This window comes from Myripristis murdjan, chromosome 4, assembly GCF_902150065.1.
Source record: "Myripristis murdjan chromosome 4, fMyrMur1.1, whole genome shotgun sequence".
Lineage (NCBI taxonomy): Eukaryota > Metazoa > Chordata > Actinopteri > Holocentriformes > Holocentridae > Myripristis > Myripristis murdjan.
This window is the reverse complement of record NC_043983.1, coordinates 20,106,099-20,125,020: the sequence shown is the minus strand read 5'-3', so window position 1 is coordinate 20,125,020 and position 18,922 is coordinate 20,106,099. Positions and strand designations below refer to the sequence as shown.

The window sequence follows — 18,922 nt, the reverse complement described above, 5'->3', positions numbered from 1 at the left end:
ATTTCTAATGGAGGGACATGCTGTGAGCAGCACATCTGCAAGAATAACTCAGGCAATCAGCGGCATGAGGACCCATGGAACTGCAAATGAGACTTACTTACTCAGAAATGAATTATGTCTCAGTGCCTTTCCCAAAGCCCATTAATTAAATCCACTGGCATCAAGGTCTTTTTCTTAATTTCATGTACCATTAGCATAATAAACACAATTTGAGTTAGCACAATGTGATCAGTTTAATGGATGCTATTTATTTTACTTTATTATTTAAAGCTCTGGTAATGGGGGGAGAAACATAAATATATCTCTGCGGCTCCCTTTATGAAAAACTCCCATCAGTCCCTGGCATCGACACAGATGTTCGTTTGAGTGCCCCCATACATTTGGTGAGCCATTGCTGACCTCATGAGTGTGCAGAGTGGAAAGGTGTTGCATGGCTGTAATTTTAGGGTGTGCTGGACTGTGGCTGAGTCTAAACTTGGGCCAGGTTTCACATTCATTAAAAATGGGCCTGCGGTCCTGTATGTCACAATCTCCTTACTCATAATGTTTGGTGTTCAGAGGTGTACAGTATTTCACCCAAGTGTATTTTTTCTGTTAAGTGAGAAATGTGAGAAGAGAATTAGGAGTTGGAGTCATTTATGCACACAGGGTATTTGGGGGGTAAGTGCAATCCGGAGTGGCAGGAATTCATGCACCTTCATTAAAACAATACAAGGACTTAATGTATGGTAGTGAATTTGTTCTGACCTTAAAGCAATACCCTAGAGGTGAGATATGATTAGCGTTATTGTTGACGACAGGTACATCATTATCTCAATGTACCTCTACCATAGCCAAGTTACACAGCCATGCTCCATCCTCTGACTTGGGCACTGGTACAAGACATAATCTCCTCTCAGGAGCAGAAATGCACTTAATCATCTACTCAGCTTTCAGGGACTGCCCCCGAGTGCTCTCTGTCTAGTTTAACTACAACGACTGCTCCACAGAAATCTGCAGCAATGTTTTAAGTTTCCAAATTAATTGTCTAATGGATTAGGAGGTATGGAGTGTCCTACTTTCCTTGGATGGAGCAATGAATTAAATTGGGCTAGGTGAGGACAAGGAGAAGTTGTATTTTCTTTAGATAGAGTACATCTTTTATTGCCCCAAATACTGTACAGCCTCCTCCCCCACTCTCATTGGCATTCAGGGGTTCATTAGACAGGGAGATAACATATACTGTCTTGCAGAGAGGATTACAATAGTTACTTGTGTCTCAGACACAGGCAAACAAAAAGACACAGTTACGCATACACCACAGGTGTAGACAGTTTGTGTGTTGTTATTATTGAGAGAAAACTTAGATTGAGTAGATGTAAAGAAAGAACGCTACTTCAAAAGCTGAAATCTATAGAAGTCTTTAAAATAGAGTCTCCTCTTGAACCATCTAAGGGAACAAAAGTCAGCATGTTACTTTGACATGCCTCATCGTAATGGACATAAAAGTGGAGTGATTGAAGGAGAACTGCACCATGTGTCAAGTGTGGAGTGAAAAACACGACACCAAAACCCATTAGTGTCCTCTAGAGAGACAATGCCCAGAACTCTCCCTCCTCCTCACTCCAGACTCGGGGTGCTGTTTCTGTGAAAGTACACTTTTTCTACTACAGATAAAAGGCCCCACAATTAGTTGAGGGGGTGAACTATCTTCCCCTCCAGTTTCACTTTTTTTCTTGTAAAATGAGAACTTAAAATAATGTCAAATTCTGTTACAATGAATGTTTTTTTTTTTTTTTTTTTTTAACAATGGTCTCAGAAACTCAGGAAATCGTCCAATTATACTCCGCTGAAAGATAACATTTATCGAAAGTACTGAGGCTCACATATTGGAGAGATGACTTTTCCTGATGCTTTTTTTTTTTTTTAGCTGTTTGTGGACTACTGTTTTTTTAATAGCTCCCAATTCCATCATAATTAACATTACTTGGATCATCATGCCACAACTGGACATCTACTGTGGGTTGAGTACAAAGCAGGACAATAGCCTAAATGTTACTGTGTGTTATTGAAGCACCATAAGCCAGAAGTCAGCTGCTTATATACTCAAGTATGTGTTTTAAAACTATTAATGTTGTACCAAAGTGAAATACCCCTTTCATACACTGTAACATGATGTAAACCGTGCTGACCTTCAGTCTCACTCTCAACAACAGGGCTCAGTATGGTTTCCCTCATTTTCTCGGCTTTAACATTTTGTCCTGGTGTTTTTTGACACCCTCTGCTAACAGTGTGCGACACAAAAAGAGGTGTATGAGAATCAATAGTTGAGTTAGGTACTTATATTACCCTGTGAGTCTTGCTGGTCATTGAGTGGCGCCATGAGCTCATGGCTAATGACTGGAGATCGATGGTCAGAAAGTTGACTGTGGTTTGTTTCAGTGTTATGTTTACCATACAATGGCTGATGCCACACCACTGACACAGTTTACCCCGGGGACAAAACCCTTGGTGAAAGTGGTTTTGGTTACTTATTCAGTTTTCAACTGCATGATATATCCTGGATTATAATTTTGAAGCAAAGCAGCCTGTCAGCAAAATGAATACCTCCCTGGCATCACTTCTATCGTTTGCAGTATCTCACTTGGCTGGTACTAAACATGACCAGCATGTATTTATACATCTTCTTAAATAAGTTAAAAAGAAGGATGGTGTAGATAATGAGTTCCTTAACAGGAATATACTCCATAGAATAAAAAAACAAACAAACAAACAAAAAAACATATAAATTGGAGCATATGAGTTAATACAATGAAGCTTCCCTTTTAACTGCTCTCTTAGAGTCAATGATGGGTCCCTCAGCAGAGATAGATTGAAAATGACTCCCAGTGCCACCATGAGCCACTGTGGTTTCAGGCTCAGAGCCCACATTCAGACAGGGGCTCATCGAGTCCATTTTTTCAGATATAGACTTATTATTACCTTCCCACAATAAATTGCTCTAGAGAGCTGGGGAAATGCTGCACTCCGTTTCTATAACAGTGGCATCTCAGATATCATTAGGAAAGTACGATGCAGGGGGACAGCAGATCAATGGATTCCGCCACAGAAGCATTAGTACACTCTATGTATGATCAGTTTACTGAACAACACCGCCTCTGCGTCTCTTACTGGAAACAATTGATGCATTGTTGCAGTGAAATTAATCCTCTGAATTCATAACCCCAATCAGATATTCAATTGACACTACCCAAAATAATGGTGTGGATGCTTACAAATGAGAAATAACTTCCATACTGGGGCCTACTCAAGAAAAGAAGCAAAGTTGCCCATTCAATAACACAAGCTGCTTCGTCATCGTAATAAAACACAGAGAGCATCTGAATGTGATTTTATCTTTGATTAAAGTTTTATTCTTCCTTATCCAAAAGAAGCTAATTAGGCTCTTTCCTAATCCACAAATAAATATACTGAGATGCTTGCTGTATAAAGTGTTTTTTCCCTTTTCACAATGCATTTGCATGTTTAGTGTTAAAATGGCCCTGTAAAAGTTTCAGATGTATCCAGATGATGATGATTTCCTGGAGAAATATTGAATTCTCTGCAATCCAAACATGATCGACATGTTGGGACTCGGCAATCCTCAGCTGAAAATACTCTCCACTCAAGATCGACATGCTGAAATTCAAGCTTAATATGATCCAGTGGGTACATAACCATCAATTAAACATCAGGCATCTATACAGAGAGGGTGCAAACACATAACTCTTTCAAAACTGGATGACTTTAAATGTGGTCCAAATGCATCTAACTAATGGAATTTTCATGAACTCTGTCCAGCAGCACCTCACTGTACATTATGTGAGGTAGCATAAATTGCCATATAGTGTTTGTACTGTACCTCAGTGGTGAAAAGTGAGCGGTTTATGTACTTCTTCACACTGCTGAGCACATTTTTGTGAAGTTTAAGGCAAGGTCAGTGAACAGTAGTTGCAAAGAACTGTCCCTGGTAGCTATCAAATCAAAACAGCCTGTCACCTGTTGTATCCTCTGCGGCTATAGCAAACATAGACATTGCACTGTGATTGACCTGAATGCGTGCATTTTGAAGCCACTAATGGGTAATATTGGACGGCAACATGTAAGGAATCATCCACGATGAAATAATGGCTGACACTGAGGCGAAGAGCCCTCATTTTGACACTGGATGTTGAAAGTCAACTACTGAACTATTCTCTGCGACAGTATCTGACGGTGGACATTAAAACCTCTAGTGTCGCCCAGCCCTGACCACACCCACCTTTGGGAACGCCAAGAGTTTGGTGTGCCATGACTTACACATACACCAGAGCCTACCTCCCTGGTTAAAATACTAAAATATTTTGTGTGTACGCAACCTTGCGTAACACAGACATCATGAAATACACATCCAGTAGCATTATAATAATCATGCCTATAAAGTTTAAAGCAAATGTGAAGGTGTCTATTGGATGCCACTTTAGCACCATATTTAAATATTCAAACATATACAGATATTTCTTCCACAGATTCTTTGCATTGTTACCTGAACCAAAACTGTCATTAGTTGTAGTTAGTGCTTTCTGTACCACATTTTGACTGCTTCACACACTTTGATCCCTGCATTAATTAGTGGTTTATTTTTTGGAAGTACTATATTTACAGTATGATGTATGCTACGCAAAATGAGACAAGGAATTTTTTGTTCTACACCTCACATAATGTAGGTAATCCAGCAAAATGTTGCTTTAAAGTCACATCTACTGCAGGGGACAATAAATATTTCAGAGAGGTTGCATCAGTTAAGTGACATGGTTACAATGAGAGAAGCTTGCAGTCTGAATTAAAGATGTGCTCTGTACAAATGCTGTGGCCGCATTAGATTAGCCACAACCCGTAATCTGTCACTTAGCTGCAGCATGCCGTGCTGTTTGAACTGATGTAAACTGCTGCTGTCTGGGCACAGAGCTGGGGAGTGTAATGGGGATTCATTGATCCACTGGTCTTTTGCTGATTGAGTTAGATAATTAAAAAGCCTCTTGTATCAGTTCCATTAAGGATTGTTTGTGTTGCTTTTTTGTTCTTGCTCTGGTTCTTGAACAGCAAAACTTGGAGCTCCAGAGAGCTGTGGAAAGCTTAACTCTGTCTGTTTGGTCCATTATTTCATGTATTACTTATTCAGTTTGATTAAGATTATTATTTGTGAGGAAAAAATTATCTGACATTTCTAACCTAAATAACATGGAAATAATTTTAAGATGACTTGTCACCAAGCAGGATCTGAAAGAATGAATAAGTGACCATGTAAATCAGAATATTAAGTAGGCAATGTGATGTGCTGGGATCACACATATCCCTCCAAACAGGATCTGGAGTGACTGTGCTGTCCTGGAGCATGCAGGCTGAGGTCTGCTTTGTACCTCCTCCAATGGGCCAACTGTCCTCTGCTGTCACTAGAAGCCGCGCCAGGCCTCCTCAGCAATGGCCATGATGTCTGCGGCAACGCTGAAAATAGCCATGCTGAGCTCATTAGCAGATTAGGTGTTGCAATGAATCTGTGTGGTTAGAGCTCCGCGGCCTGATATTGTTCCTCCAGGATGGCAATTACAGCTGATTGACATGTTGGCACATGGGGGTGGAGAGGTGGAGCCTGCAGCTCATGCCTGTGGAGGGGGTCCACATGAAGGGCAAAATAATCTTCCCTTCAGTCTAGATAACATATCTTAACGAAGCAATATTTGTCACTTGCATTAAATGAGGAATCTTTACCGGGGTTTTAATTCAAAATTCACTTTGCATCAACAATACTGACACAGTAATGATGAGCAGTAGGTCCTGGCTTGTATTGGCTAAATTATAGCACAGGTTTTTAAAAGACACGTGTACACTTAAAGTTTGGTTGTTGACATTGAAGATTATGTGACTCTTGCTCCCTGTCACATCAAAATCCTGGCTCAAAGCACTCTGGAAAATTGAGATTCTTTCTGCAGCTTGGTAGCCGGAGGTGTCATCTGGTCATGGGCTTAATTAGTGACCCTGCCTTTATTTCCTTGCTTGACTGGACCCAGTGGCACCGGTGAGAAGGATCTTCATGTTGTAATTTCAGACAGTTCTCCCCCTTTGATCAAGGATGCCTCACTCTCTCTGGGGCCTCACGTCATGGCTGCTAATCAAATAAGTGTGCCCTTTTAAATGGATGTTGTATGGGATTCCAGCCTGCCTCCCTCCCTTCATTTGAAAGAGAATCATTGTGACTTCCCAGTGCCTGACTGACTCCTTGTCTTTTAAATTAAACTGTTTGATCTGTGCTCTTTTTCAAACTCTGCTCTTTTTTGTGGCTTTCAAAGAAAATATGAAGCTTAATTTCACAACATCAAATAAGCTATCAGTAGAAGCAAGAGAATATTTGATTCTTTACAGAATCCTGCAAACTGTAAACTGCCAATTGACTGAGAGTCCTCTGATCACATGCTCTTTCAAAGGGTTACAACCACCAGAAAATTTAAACATGTTTTCTGACATAAAGTTACATCCTTTGTGGACCTAGGGGATTGCCAGTAGTGAAAATACTCAACAAATCACACTAAAGAGGACAGTATTTATCTAAAAAACATCTGAAAATTAGTACTAGTCTGGAGCATATAAAACCCCACTCGGTGTAACACATATAACTGCAGAGGTCCCGGCAGACTCTCGGTTTACCAAGTTATGTAAATGAGAAAAAGACAAGTTTGTGTTTACAACACAGTAATATTTAAACTTTATGATAAACTCTGTTGGACTTAATCTCACATCAGCTCACTTTCACTTTCAGAACAACATTCCTAAAGCCGTTAGGAGTGAAATAATTTTTTTTGATAAACATTGTTATACAGATCACATTTTAAGGTATTGATGGCCTCTTGAATTACTGGTGCGAAAGTTGTACAGCATCTGCATCTCTGGCACAAAAAACAGCATTAACTAGCAGAATGCTGATGAGCTTTTATGAACATAAGCTACCTTTGAGAGAGTCTTCACAGTTCCTGCACTGTAAGCTCCGACATCCCAAAGGCTTACAAGTGCAAAAAACGTTCACTGTATACAGACGGATAAACCGCCATGGTTCTTACAGTGATTAATTTAATTTTATCACCAGACTTCCGCTTCGACCATATTTGCAGTGTAACTTGGAAGTGTGAAAGTACAATGGTACTGAGTCATAAACCCAACATACTCTAGTAGTGCTTCCTATGTAGTGATGCCAGATTCAAACTTTGATTTATTCTAACTGAAATATTTTAGTGATACATACTTAAGCTGTAGAGCCAAGATATATGTCAAATTTATTTATTATGTTTTGCCTTTGCCATACCCACAACTTCGTCCTCCTAACTTGGCCTGTGTCCCTCAAGGCACTCATACACTGGCCAGTGTATATGTACACCCGGATGAATGCTGCCTGGCCTCTAGTTTCGAAGCTGGGAAAGCGACTGGTTGAAGAAAGACAGTCATTTTATCCAGTTTTCACTCACCTGAGACAGCCTCATGTTCTATTTGCGGCTCATTCCAAGGCATGTGCAGTCATTTCAAAGCTTTTACGTAGAAATAAATGTTCATTATGTTCAATTGCACAAAGACGATTCAGCCTATCACCCATACCCCCTGCATTTTTTACTATTGCAGACATTGCACAGCCAGTGTCTTGGATGACGTTCCTGTACTGGTGTACAGTTTGATGACGTTTATTTACATCAGCCACACTTCACAATTTTTACATGAATTGTATGTTTAAGTTTATAGCATGGTTACTTCATCTGATGACTCCGTGACTCTCTTTAACTTTGTTCTTTCTCTTGTTGTTTCTTTGCACTGCAGAAACCCAGAAATGTACTTTTCAAGCAGCATTTCATTTACTGTTGGAGGAGGGACGCAAATTATACACAACTTGAAAGTTCTGCTCAGTGGTTTTGATGCAAATTTTGATACTATACATTTTAGTGTAAAATAAATTCTCATCTGCTTGGGCAAAAAAGTTCAGCATAAATCATGCCAAAATAACATTTTACAGACAATAATGATAAAATGAAACGTGTACATATTGGTCTCTCAGATTTGACTTTCTGAAAGGATAATTAAACCACTCTGCTTGAATTTTGCAGCCTTCACTAAAAACTCACTTCCTCGCTTCCTCACTTTTGGAAACTTTACAAAAATCTCGAAGGCCACAGTCAAAATTATATTGGTGTTTGCTTCATGAATTTACCCTACAGCCTTACAATAATGTGGTATTTTTGAGTGGGCACATTTTAAGCATGCAAAAGTGTATAAATGACTTAATTGTTTTCCTCATATAATATGAAACCATAGCTTTAAGTCAAGATGAATCAGCATTTTGTATTTCCAGCAGATTGGACTATTGCGGTCCAATCTATTTACAAAACGGTCTATTTACAGGGCTTTGAAAAAAAGCTCTTCGGCAACTACAGCTTATTCAGAATGCAGCTGCCAGGGTCCTGATGAAAACTAAGAAGTATGATCACATCACGCCAGTTCTGAAATCCTCACACTGGCTACTAGTCACTGAAAGAATCCATTTCAAAATCTTGCTGCTCATTTACAAATCACTCTGTGGCTCCGGGCCAAAATACATCTCTGATATGCTTGTGCCATATGAGCCTCCTAGAACTCTTAGGACATCTGGGATAAGCCTTCTGGTTGTCCCAAGAGTTAGAGCAAAACACGGTAAAGCAGCTTTTTGTTGTTGTGCAACTCAGACCTGGAATAATCTCCCAGATGATATTGGACAAGCCCTGATTCTGACTGCTTTTAAATCAAAGTTAAAAACTTTCCTATGTTACACTGCCTACTCTACCCAGTAATGACAACAACTATATTCTTTTAGCTTAGTTTTAAAATAGCCTTTATTTAAGAGTATTTTTTTTAAAAAAATGTTTTTAATTTAACTTATTGAACATTTAAACATAGCAGAATTTGCTATGTTCTTTTATCTTTTATGTGTTTAGTTTTTCGTTTGATTTAAACTGCAGAAGTCAATATTTAGCTCCTTTATCTCATGTATTGCTTGTTTGTACTTTTGCACTTTCACTTGTAAATTATGTACCTTTGCTGTATTTTTGTCTCTTTGTAAAGCACATTGAATTGCTGTGCTATATGAAATGTGCCATATAAATAAAGTTTCCTTGCTGTGCCATTTTGATTGTATATTGTGTCCTGATTGTGTTGATAAGATGCGTAGATTTGTTAAAAAATTTGTCATGGTATCAGTGGTTTGAATCTTTATATACACTTGCTGGTACGCGGTGAGGTTAAAATGAAAAACACTGTTTCCAGGTTTTTTCTACCCAAAGTAACTTTTTAAGGATTTTTATATGATAACACATGAATCTAAACATTTTTTTTGGAATTTCTTGTGAATTTGGTGCATGGCATGGAAAATCAGGTGAAAAAGTTATTTTTCATTTTGTTATAACTTCATATCACAGAGAAATGCTATAGTGAGACAGCTATAAATACTACTCTCTGTTATCTATTTTAAAATTTTATTTATTTGCACATTTATTTACATATTATCTTTGCCTATGGGGAAGAGAGATTATATCTGGTCACATGGATGGCTGGGTGATATGGGGGAAGTGGGCGGGCTGGTGATCTGGGGAACGGGGTGGATTTTTGGATGGGGCAGTTGGTTGTAGCAGTGGTAAAATTAACTCTTGACCACACCAGCAAGGTGGGTTGGGAAGGGCATTAGGAGATACTGCTGTTGAACCAAATATAATGCTTATGGCAAGATGTTAACTTTTTCAAATCCGCAATAAATCCTATTGCTTATTCATTGGTTTTATTCAGACAGATCATCCATAGCAAAGTCTTATTTTTATTATATCTAAAATGTTTGGTAAACATACAACTTAAAATGATATTGCAATATTTCAGTTGCATGAGGGACTTCTAGGAATTAAAGCAGCAAGTCCATGAAACGCAGAGGGTAGTTATATCAAAACTAGAGATTCACCAATACCCTTTCAATGCTGATCCAATTCTGATACTTGAATTTGGATATCTGCATATACTGATACCAGAACCCTTTTTTCTATTTTGAAAAAAAAAAAGTGTCATTATTATTATTATTATTATTAGTAGTAGTAGTAGTAGTATTAACATTATTTTTGTAGTTGTTGGCTAAAAATTTCATTATTACTTATTTATAATTCATAAAGACATTAGACTGTGGAATCTGGATCAGTAATGTCAGTTTGATATCCTATGGGTGAATTATGTCAGTATCAGAACCCCATACCAGTATTGGATCAGACTGGTTCCAGCTGTAATCAAAACATGGAAAAGGACAAACATTATAAATAAATAAATAAATAGGTACTGTAGTGGATTCACAATGAATTGAATACCGTTATAGAATCCTAGAGAAGCCATTTCTCTCATAGTCTTGTGCTGATGGGTTGTTGGGTCACTGTTGACTGTAGCTGTCAGGCTTTATAACATTGTACCTGCTGTGGAGATATCAAGCTCTTAGTTTGAAATGGGATCTGACTCTAAGAGATCCATCCTGTACCTAGAGATGAGTGAACCGGTAAAAGCTCAGTGGAGGATGATGATGGTTGCGTTCACCCAGGATATAAAGTATTCCACTGGCCAGCGTTATTTCCCTCTTCTTGTCTCTCTGGTGTGACAGGTTTATCTACAGGGGGAGAAAAGAGGGCCACAGAACTCCACAGCACTGTCTGGGAACTGGGACAACCAATACAATATTCACCATACACTCTGCTGTGTCCAGTCCTGGACCTGATGAAAAGTGCTGAGAGTGACACAAGGCCAATCCTGTTCTGTTGGGCTCCCTATTGGCCAGATTTTGACCAGCACTCCTGACCCTTTTCAGGTAAGTACCAAAACTGAATGTATTGTAATACAGTTTTGCGCTTTGGCTATAAAAAGGTAAAAGTTTAAAAAAAAAAAAAAGCCTGCATGTTGAATTTTGTAGTGACACTGAAGACATAATGTTCACTTAAGCCTGGTCTTCCAAAGCTTTGTGACACGAGTGTGATGACTTAAAATACAAATACCTGCTCTGTGCATCGACAGAGAAAGAAATGTATTTTTCAATCACAAAAGATGTGAATGATACTTAACTAGAAATAGGCAGCAGTCCGATATTGCAACAAATGAAATGTTTTTTTTTTTGTTTGGTTGTTTTTTTTTTTCAGCCTTAACCAAAATGGTTGTTGTCTAACCCTAACCTTTGGCCTAAACTCAATTGCTACTCCTGTTGTGACATACTGGCTTCCAATATTTAGCTCATTAGCCACACTGAACGCATCTTCACACATCTCCCTTTCATTTCATTTCATTTCATTTTTTTATTCCGTATCATGGAAACAATAGGTCATAATCAATCACAAGTTTGTTGCATTTGTTTTAATCCATGATCGTAAAGGGGCAGGAAGAAGAAAGTCTTATATTACCAGCCCCTTTCTCAAAAAAATAAAGCAGTAAAATAAATGGATGGTCTGTCCGTCAGTCATTTAACAGTCCTTACTTATAGAAAATACAAAAGAGTAAGACAAAAACATACACAACTCACCATCAACAAAAAAAACAAAACAAAACAGAACAAAAAAAAACAAAACAGATCTTTTACCTGTCAACTTCGTATTGTCTAATTATTTTTTCTTTATACATTTTCTTGAACTGATGGATGTTAGTATATACTTTTAAATCAACTTTTAAAGAGTTCCACAATTTGACACCAAATACAGATATACACATTTGTTTTAAAGTAGTTTGTGCATATGGATGTTTAAAATCAAATTTCCTTCTATGGTTCTCCTGGTTCATCTTCATACAAAATGTGATATAGAACAAGGAGTACCCAAGTAAACACAAAATACAGATTTTAAATGATAATTTCATTTATTGAAGGGAAAAACCTAACCAACACTCATATCACCCACTTGAAAAAGTAATTGCCCCTCTGTTCTTCATAACTTGTTGCGCCACCTTCAGCAGCAACAACTGCAACCAAACGCCTCCCATAACTGTATATCTGTCTTTCACATCACTGTGGAGGAATTTTGGCTCACTCTTCTTTGCAACATTGGAGGATTTTCGAGCATGAACAGTTTGTTTCAGGTCCTGCCACAGCATCTCAGTGGGGTTCAAATCAGGACTTTGACTTCTCCATCACCTTAATTTTGGTCCTTTTGAGCCATTCTGAGGTGCACTTACTCTTGTGTTTTGGATCACTGTTCTGCTGCATCATCCAATTACACTTTAGCTTCAGATGACAGACTGATGACCGGACATTCTCCTTCAGAGCATAAGTTTTCCAGGCCCTGTGGCAGCAGAGCATCCCCACAGCGTCACACTATCACCATCATGTTTGACTGTTTTTATCGTGTTTTTGGTGTGAAAGTTTGTGTTTGCTTTACACCAGACATAAGACCCATGTCTTCCAAGAAGTTCCACTTTTGTCTTGTCTCTCCACAGAATGTTATCCCAAAAGGCTTGGGGGTCATCAGCGCGCTTTTTCCCAAATGTGAGACGAGCACTAATGTTTATCTTAGTTAGCAATGGTTTCCGCGTTGCAACTCTCCCATGAATTCCATTTTCACGCAGTCTCTTTCTTGATGTTGAATCATGAACACTGACCTCAGCTGAGGCTAGAGAGACCTGCAGATCTTTAGATGTTATCCTGGGTGGTTTTGTGACTTCCTGAATGAGTCATCTCTTCGCCCTTGGAGGGATTTTGATAGACCGGCCACTCCTGGCACCACTGTTCCAAGTTTTCTCCATTTGAAGATAATGGCTCTCACTGTGGTTCGCTGAAGTCCCAGAGCATTAGAAATGGCTTTATAACCCTTTACAGACTGATATATCTCAACAACTTTTTTTCTCAACTCCTCTGGGATTTCTTTGGATACCTCATAGTGAGCTGCTTGTAGACCTTGTAGCCTACTTCGCATCGATGGTAAGTTTCCGCCTGTATTTAAATGATGTCAGCGCTCGCAGTAATCAAGCCTGGATGTGTCTGCTCTTGTTTAATTTGTTGGGTAATTACAGGGGCACTCACTTTTTCACACAGGGCCCATTGTTGTTTTTCCCTTTTAAATTAGTAAAATTATCATTTAAAAACTGAATTCTATGTTTACTCTGGGTGTCTTTGTCTTATATTATATTTTGTCTGAAAATTTGATACAGATAAAGTATGATAAATATACAAAAATAGAAGAAATCAGGACAGAAGCAAGTGCTTTTTCACAATATTTACAGTGGAGGTACATAGGAAATTAGTGTCCTTGCTGTTTCCGCAGTTCTGTAACGTTCCTGAAGATGACAGTAAACTGAGAGAAAGCATGGATTTATAATGAATATGAGGTAAAATATGTGCATAATGAATTAAAATCCTTTTTTAAATAAATATGTATGGAAGGGGAATGATCACAGTTGTTATTTGACATATAAGATAAGCAGCTGTCAGTTATATTTGCTGAGCAGGTCATTGTGGTCATTCAAGATGGTTGTGCACTACACACAGCAGTGCTCAATTGAGTACACACATCAGTTGAAAATAGCTTTTCAGCTGTTCAGAATTACCTTGTAATACAGAACCGTAGAGGCAGGACTTTTCTGTATTGATTTCCCCCACACTTAAAATGAAGAAGCAGTGGCTGCTTGTATGGCTGTCCTGGTGAGGCAGAAAGTAGTTCTCACGCGTCTTTCTAGCACTCTGTTAACAATATTTGTCTTGTGCCTAAGGGTGTAAACATGGCATAATACAGCTTTTATGTGACATAATTAATGAAACTCTGCCAGTCAAACATTTATAGAAAGAAGTTAGAATTTACTGTCCAAAAAGACCCCTACTGTTGAGGTGCCCTTGAGCAAAGTAGTTGACTCTAGGTGGGGAAGTGTGTGTGATTATGAAGCAGCTTGTTGCTTAAAATATGTGTTTTAGCCTTCTCTATGTAAATAAAAGGAACAATTGAAATTGCCCTGTTTGGCTGTTGAAAAATTGATGCACATTGTGTTTATTCTTTCATGTAGGATTCTTAACACCATATGCTAGCCATTAATGCCAAGACCATCATCTAGGCAACAAGTAGTCAAAACGGCACTTTGGTAGTGAAAACAGCCTGAACTAGTTTGTTCTATGATTATGTAAACAGGGCTGGGCTGTGGTGAAACGCGACTAGATTGGCGTGAGCTATGATGAAGCCGGGGTTGGTGGTCAGTTTTGTTTGTTTTTTTTTTTTTTTTTTTTTTTTTTTAGATGGCGCCTGAAACGCAACATTAGTCTCCACAGCTAGTGCGACTTGCCTAGATCACTCTTCTCCGTGGTAACCATCAGAGTCACTGGAATTCGAAGAATCCTTTCTCACGTTTGCTACCGTCTTACTACTAGAATTATGGCAACACATACTCTGTTCTAGCGTAAACTGCCTAAACTTGCGACGTTGCAACATTTTTCTCTCTATCCTCTCTGCCTTCTCTCTATCATCTCTATCCTTTCTGATGCAGATACGAGCACAAACTTCGCCAGGCCCCTCCTAGCCCGCCCCATTGAAAAGTCTAATTGACGTCGCATGCCGTCTTTGGCAGTCAACGTTTTGATTTGCATTGACGTCTATAGACGTCAATGGCAGCCAATGTGTTCAGGTTGCATTTTCATTAGTGCAGATCAATGATGGAGAATTTACTGTTGCTGTTATATATATATATGTGTATATATGTATATATGTGTGTATATATATATATATATATATATGTGTGTGTGTGTGTGTGTGTGTGTGTGTGTGTGTGTGTGTGTATATATATATATATATATATATATATATATATACTTCAGGTAAACAATGGAGGTGTTTGACTTTGAACATTCTGTCCTGCACATTAGGCAAACCTTCATCAAAATCGTATAGCTTGACTACCCTCACCGTCCTCCCGCTTTTAACCTACTTGGGCTATCATAGGGAAGTTGCAGATTAAGGCTGACAATGTCACAACACATTTTTCTTTCAAAGGGCATTATTTGACCCCCTGTTGTCAAGGAGTTACAAAGGTTTGCACAGTAGCCCTTTTGTTGAAAGAAAAAACTTGCTACTACTGAGTGCTGATACTGATTGTCTTTTTAGCAAGTTACCAAGCCCTTACAAAAAATATGACATGAGAACTAGTTAAGATGGTAATGACTGGTGTTGAACACAGCGATGGACAGCTGGCTACCCATGGGTAAGAATCAAATCCTGCACTCTGGGCCTTGACTAGCCCTTGCTATGTACAACATAATGTGTTAGTACCAAAATGTCTTTAAAGATTACTTTGATAAAACTTTGTCAGGGAGAGTAAAGTGATGACGTGGTATAACTCATAACTCAGAATTAGTTACCTTTGCCAAATAAACACACACATCAGTTAGCTCCCAGCCACATCAAATTTACCTGTCCCTTAGTCACTGTAGTGGACTGTCAAAATTAACAAAACTAGGCAATCCTTGTTGAAGCTGTACCACCACTGTATCTTGAATCACTAAAACCAAACTATTTCTACTCTATTTTGATGTTCCTCGCATTTGTATTCATGTGTACAGGCACTAGTATAAAATGCCACAAGCTCAAGCGTGGGGCCAAGGCAACAGCGCCCATTGTGTGTCGATCTGAGCACTTTTATTACCACTAAACAGGCTTTGTACAGTTCACTCACTTCCCTACAGGTAGTTAGAGCCCATCAGCTGTGTTGCATGCCGTCCAGTCCCTGGAGTTGGAAATTATCTGCGACTGATGCCTGGGACTGGGTTGTAACAGAAACTTTTTAATTTGGACTGGAGTAATGGGTGTGTTTTTTTAGGGGTTGGCTTGGCTCTGCCCTCAGCCCCACACACAAATTAGCTATTTAATTAGCCTATGCACAAATTAATGATAGCTCAAGATAGTAAAACTGCTGTCTTAGCTCAGAAATGATGCTCTGTCCACAATATTTCATCCAACAACAATTTTATGGAATGACATTTGTGAAGAAGAACTCATTTTTTCCCTCCCTTGAAATTGGCTTAACAAGAACATCAGTTTTCTTAGCAACCGTTTTTGGTGTCATTGAGAAGATTTTTGTCACTGCACTCATTTATAAATATTAGATGGATTTTTTATGTTAAAAAAATACACTTGAAATTTAGATTCAGTTTAGTAATCAACATAATCCATGACTAAGAAAACATACTCCTGTTATGTGATTAACAATATTTTAAAGTATGGTCAAAGCATCTTAGTAGTTAAGCTCTCTGATTTGACTAGATCTTTGAAAGGAAGAGGTTAGAGAGGAATCCTGCTTTAAAAAAACTGATAATATATCTTCAAATTGGTGTGAAATGGAGTAAATTTGTTTCCTACATTATGATAAATATGCTTTCACTTTGTTATGTTAAAAGCCTGAGCCTGACACACAGAATAGCCACAGTCCTCTGTGCTGGTGCACATCTCTTCATTTGACTTTTATTGATGTAGATTTGGTGTGGCATCTACTATATAACTGCTTATGTTTGAATGTGCCTCGGCCTTGGCCTTTATCATTTGATAAATGTTTTTCCTCTGAGTGCATGTCTAGTCTCCTTACAAGAATTCCATAGCTTTTACCAAAAGCCATCGCACAAAGGAAGTAATCTAATATTGAATACAACACCAGTTTACACACCGCCTGCCTTTGTGTCCATAGTATAAACAATGGAACTGCAAGCATTTAGACCTCTTCTAATGGAACACCAGAGCAAACACATTCATTTAATCACAACCCTTTCTTTCAAAGCAAACTGCCTGAGCAGCAGTGGATGAGAGGCTAATGACCCATGAGCAATAAGCAAGTGTTTGAGTGAATGTACTCTTGGAGAGGAAAAAAAAAAAGCTTTTACGGAATAGCATATCAATATTTTAAGCAAAGCCTCTATGGCATCCCCCTCTAACTGGATTAGCTGTGTGATGTGTTCTGACAGTATGTTGTTAGTGATACTCCATTTGCTTTGTCTATCATCTTATTTTCCCCTGGTAATCCACACAGCACCGTTATATTTCATAATTTGTTTTGCTATCAGGGCTGATTTGTAAATGCGCAAATTCTAATTAGCCATAGCTACTGTTTCTAATTTATTAAATATTAAATGATTCCTGTGGTGGAGTCTTTCTTCACATCCCCAGATGGAAGTTTGTGGTATGCAAATTGAATTGCCTTTTGGATGTCAGCGCTTTTTAAATGTCCCATTTTCTGACTGCAGCCATTCTCCCCTTGTTGTTTGTTTTTCCTGCGCCCAGTCCTTCTTAAGTTTATATTTATTCATCTCAGATCTCCAGTTGTGTTTGGGTTTTCAACAGGAGTTACATACTCCTGTCAGGCTCCAGTTACCACTACTTTGTTTAACTTCATTAGAGCTGTCTTAATAGCTGCTTTGGCCAATTACAACAAAGGATGCTTTACATTCTCTCTGAAGTTAACGTGCAACTTGGCAAGCAACCACGAAGCATTGTTTGTTTGTTTTTTCTGCACATTGTTTACAATAATCCTCATGGCGAAATTAGTAAAATAAAAGCAGTATTGTATATTCAAGCGTTTAAACACTAAGCCAGGACTGCTAAAGATGATGCAAACCATAACAGTCTTGTTGCCTCTGTGTATTTGCAGTCTGTCTTGGTTTTCTGATATGACCCTTTTCCTCTTCTGTGTTCCGTTGACTATCAACAGTCTAGTTTATGTGATCTGAAATGTTCTTCATTGCCACTTGTGTTGAACTGCCAGACATTTATTGAATGTCCACTTATCCTGAGTGAACTTCAGACTAATTAAGTTTTAAGAAACACATCCATCAAGCTATTGAGGCAGTTAATTTACTATTGCTGTCTGGATCAGAAATTCTCAGAATGATGCGCATAATTCCCGCCACACTCTCCTCAGTTCTTACACCAAACTGGATTACCCATGGCACAATGTAATCGATCTTACATATTATCCTTTGAAACTGCTATCTATGACTTTTGACATGCTGCAGATGTAAATTGCAAAATAATCTTAACATACAGAAAAAAGCATTTCATTAAAGTGTAGTGTACTAACAGTATCCTCTTCACATTTTGCTGTACATCATTATCTTTTCTAATTTTAAAATTGAACAGCATTACCAGAAATGGCTCACTTAGGGGAAAAAAAGCTTCATAAGTATTCTTATTATTCAAATGAAGAGCAACTGTCCTTGTTCCTTTCCACACAGACATGGCAAGACCTCAAATGTACCCACAGTAGTTAGCAACGAAGCCAAAATTTCACAACTCATTAACACAATTTTGCCCATTCCTAACTACACCTCCCTTTATTTTAGCTCCTAGCAGTCTCTGTGCTGCCTTCCCCTTTGCATAATAAACCCCCTACCCAATTTGTCATGAAATCCCTCATTTGCTGGATACTCAGAAAGGCAGATTATGCTTATTTTTCATTTGGACAGTGGGAGATGGAGCCAGGTGTTTGGCAGCAGCAGAGTGTTCAGGTGTAACTGTGCCGGTGACGGGACATGACGAGCAGCCGCAGATGAAGGATGAGGCGTGGAGGATTTTGGGTAGAGGGGCACCCCACGACCTGCTCCCTCAAGAATACCCCCACTGATCCAGAGGAGGCAAAACTTTCTTTTGAATCAGTTCTTGCTAGAATCAGCCATTATATCTTAATTAGAAAGTTAAAACCATATTGAAAGTACATCTGTTACTTTTGGGGAATAGAGTGCTCATTGTGCTGAGTTCAACAAGATTAATCCATGCCTCTTCAGACAATGGCGATCTGATCTATAATGAGTCTATCAGTTCAGTCAGCTGGGGCTGTAGTCATATTAAAGTGCACAATGTTGGCAATTTGTTGTCATTTAACACACAGAGGGTTTTAC

General features: G+C 38.6%; 1 long non-coding RNA gene across 1 annotated transcript in view; it reads left to right on the top strand.

Moving 5' to 3' along the window:
• LOC115358304 (uncharacterized) overlaps positions 1 to 18,691 on the top strand; it is a 34,148-nt gene extending 15,457 nt beyond the window's left edge. The window contains exons 2-3 of the long non-coding RNA XR_003928175.1: positions 10,691 to 10,894; positions 18,491 to 18,691. This is a non-coding gene — a long non-coding RNA (uncharacterized LOC115358304). The remainder of the gene's footprint in view (positions 1 to 10,690; positions 10,895 to 18,490) is intronic.
• Positions 18,692 to 18,922: the final 231 nt, after the last annotated feature.